The sequence below is a fragment of the Oreochromis aureus genome, linkage group 3 (assembly GCF_013358895.1).
Source record: "Oreochromis aureus strain Israel breed Guangdong linkage group 3, ZZ_aureus, whole genome shotgun sequence".
Classification (NCBI taxonomy): Eukaryota; Metazoa; Chordata; class Actinopteri; order Cichliformes; family Cichlidae; genus Oreochromis; species Oreochromis aureus.
Genome location: NC_052944.1, coordinates 36,035,912 through 36,039,889, shown reverse-complemented (window position 1 = coordinate 36,039,889; position 3,978 = coordinate 36,035,912). Strand labels below are relative to the sequence as shown.

Here is a 3,978-nt window from a genome sequence, read left to right as displayed (position 1 = left end):
GGTACAATAAAATACTTCATAAGCCACTGAAAATTGATGAATTGATTATTAGTATCAAGTAAACTTAATATTGTTAAATATTTATAATATATATGATTATGGATGGCAATGGGTATCTTATTAACAGAGCAAGCCTAAATGGGATAAGTGGGAGAGAATGGATGAATGGATGGAAATACATAATATAGCAAATAAAATGATTTGATAAATACATATTGCATGCTTGATAAACTAACAATAGTCTTGACTGCAACATTACTAATTAACAGTATTATTAGAGATTGAACTGTGAGATAAATTTTGACCACTGGACTATTTGATGTTGAATATTAAGTGGTAGGATAACATTTCAAAGTTTTAACAAAAATCAAAGTAGCTTTGTTTTTCAATTGGAAAAATTACAGCCTACTTTGAAGTATTTCCTTTCTCACAGATGCAAGTCACCACCTGCACTAAATATATTTATCTTAATCTTCTCATCTTCAGGTTGTCACTTACAGCAGTCTGGTAAGCAAATAAAAAATTTTACAAGTTCTTTAATAAACTTGGGAAAAGACAGTTTTATCTGTATTTGTTTCATGGACGAAGAAATATGCTGACTCACTTTTTTTTTTTTTTTAACTGTCTCGAGAAGTGAGTTTTGTGCAGTAATGTTTTCATTTACGGAGGCAGAGTGGTAAAATTGCATGAAGGATCTATATAACTATCTGTGTACCACAGTTTAATTTCACAATAACAAACATAGGATGTGAAGTCTTAAAGTAAGGACCTTTGAAAGCTAAAAAGTAGTCAGAATTTAAGTAGATAAGAACTTAGTATATTTGGATCAGACTCATCCTGCCAGAGACGGTCAGTGTCATCTTCACACCTGAATGGTTTTGATGTTGTGGCTGATCAGTGCACTCACTGTTTAACAATTGTCTCTCTTCCTCTGTCAGCCTGTGGCAGAGCTGCATCTGGTCAAGATGCAAGACCAGGAAGTTGGCCCTGGCATGCCATGGTAGTAACCTTTGGACCTTATGGATATAATCAGTGTGGAGGTTCCCTAATCACCAACCAGTGGGTTCTGACAGCTGCTCACTGCATACCACCGTGAGTCACTGTTGAACTTTTAAAAGTTTACATTGTTGATGATGATGATCACTAATAGTTCATTGCTAATAGTGATCTTTTTTTTTTTTTTATTTTAACTTCTTTCCTGAAAGTAGTCAAAATGTTTTTGAAGAGATTTGCTACACAATTGCCTGTGGGGTTGTGAATACTGAAGGTGTAGCAAATAATGCAAGTAATAAAACCCATTCAGATCTAGAATAACATTAACTTGATGTCCTGTGTGCACAACAGAAAACATGTAGAATGTGTTGTGATCATACTACGTAAATGATATTTGGAAGCAGTTTGTCTCTGTGAGATCAGATCTCAGGCAGGTGCAACAGCAAGCTCACAGTCAAACATGGTGAAAGAAAACTGTGACATATCTCATTGTTTATCGATGGAAGGTCAGATAAGCAAACTTAAAGCATGCTTAACTTTACAATATTAAACACAGACTGTTGTTGTGGTTCGGCGCTGTACCAACAAAATTGCATTTAATTGAATAGTTTATTTACCACCTAAAAAAATTTTTTTTTTCTGTGTATGTCAAGTTCAAGTTCCAGCACTGTGGTTCATCTGGGACGCTACAACCAGTTAGATTCAAATCCAAATGAGCTGACTCAGAAAGTGGAAAGCATCATTTGCCATCCTGCATTTTCCTTCTACTGGCCATTCAGTAATGACATTTGTCTTCTGAACCTGTCGGCTCCAATTTCACAGACTACATTCAGCCAGTCTGCTTAGCCTCAGAGAGCAGCACTTTCTACAATGGGACCAGCAGCTGGGTCACTGGTTTTGGTTATGATGATAGCAAGTTACAAAATACTTTTTTATTTATTTAACAATACTGGTGATGGATTCCTTAAAACATTTTACCCTTTTCTCTTCAATTAGGCTACCAATTTCCCAACATCCTGCAGGAAGTTAAAGTACCAATGGGAAACAATGAGTGCAGATGTTACTTTGGAGACTACTACCACCGTTTCCCACAGATTACAGAGAACGTTACCTGCACAGGGCCCAAATTTGATTGGACGGGTCCATGTAATGTAATGAATTATATTTAGTTACACTGGGTTTTATTTAAATGATTGTTTTATGTTACCTATCAACATTGTATAAATATTGCGATCCTAGCCTGCCAGTGTTCAGGTTTTATTGATATCTGAGTCCTTAAAATAATTCCAATCATTCAAATTAAAAATACTTTTAGTGACATCACACAACTAATGCATAAACCAACTAAGGGGACTTTATAATAAATTATATTTGAGAGTGTTGTATGATAAAAGAATATTTTACATGTAACATGTTTGCCTTTTGTATTTTAATGTATTAATTTTTAATAATAATAATTCCTAATATTGTTTTCTCATAGGACACAGTTTTCAGTATCAAGCATGGCTAAATATTAATCATTATACATAGTTATGTCACAATTTTCATTTACAGAACCATGTGTGACTCATTAACTTATATCATAAAAACATTTATTATCATTTTTATCCAATCAGTAGACAAGAGGCTCCATTAGGTATTCAGCTTAGCACAACATTGGATAAACTGGGAAACTGAAAAAAAACTCCAGTTCAGTTCAGTTAACACCAGTGCCAGTTCTGATAATTGGATAATTGGATGAAAGGGTGGAATGCTTATTATTTATTGGCTTAAACTTTCAGCACTGGAAGCAGCTTGTTAGTAAAATGACTCTTTAATGCATTTGTCAGTAGCTTGCTCGCAGTCTCGGTACAGCATGTATGACTGGTTCATACTTCCTGGAAGGCTTTCACTGTAAGCTGACTGTTTCATCTTGTTTCCTGTATATGTGCTGATGAAGACCAGTTACACAATAGACCCAGTAATAGAATAATAGCTCAGATGTCAAATGAAACTTTTAGAAATTTTCTCATGCCTCCTATTCAGAAGTAAAAATAACAAGTTAGTTTAAAGTTGGTAAGACTAGTGCTTCGGCAAGATAGATATTACTGAGACACATCCTCTTCTAAAAGTTACTGACCTGTCTACACAATTTTTATGAATATCTTTTCACAGGTAGATCAAGGAGAACCACTCATGATGAAGTCAGGAGAAGTCTGGGTCCAGATTGGAATTACGAGTTATAGTACTTGTTGGGGACCTTCAATCTACACTCGTTTGTCCCAATACCAGAAATGGATCAGTGACACCATCACAGAGACACCACTAGGCTTTGTTACAATCTCCTCCTCAGGGACTGACAGCGATGTAAACTTTATCTGCCCAACATCACCACCTACAACCATCCCTCCCCTTTTGATTACCACTGTCCCTCCCCTCATTACTACCACTGTCCCTACTCTTTTAAATACCACTGTTCCCACCCTTTTTAACACTACTGTCCCTACTAGTTTCCCTGTTATTCCAACCATGCATAGCAATGGTGAAAATCTGATCTACTTCACCTCTCTCTCTGTTCTTGTTGTGTTGCTCCATGTGTTTATGGGAAGTGGAATGTAACTCATTTATACATTTACTCAAGTCTTATACTTAATGACATCCTTGAAATACTTGTACTTTACATTTGTGATCTTTATTAACAAATCAAACCCTTTTTATTGCATGAGGGAATTTATTGTATCTAGACATGTTTAGTTATTAAAACATATATCATTTTAAAGTAGCTTTAATTTTCATGTATTTCATTTTGATTTTATGCACTTGCAGAATAAGTCTGGAAGACTTTCACAAGCCATAAACTTGTAAAGTTGGACAGAAATCAATGCACGCTTTTATAATTCTTAATGTATGTTTATCGATCATATCATATGAGAGTTAAATTTCTAGGTGGAGGCTAAGTAAAAAACAAAGTCGCAACTCTCACTCTAAGCGGAAGGTTAGGTTTCA

At 35.1% G+C, this 3,978-nt stretch overlaps 1 long non-coding RNA gene across 1 annotated transcript; it reads left to right on the top strand.

Moving 5' to 3' along the window:
• The first annotated feature begins 281 nt into the window (after nt 1-281).
• Nucleotides 282-3,702, top strand: LOC120435434. The gene is made up of 3 exons (XR_005609727.1): nt 282-507; nt 939-1,092; nt 3,148-3,702. It is a non-coding gene; the product is annotated as an uncharacterized LOC120435434 (long non-coding RNA).
• The last annotated feature ends 276 nt before the right edge of the window (nt 3,703-3,978 follow it).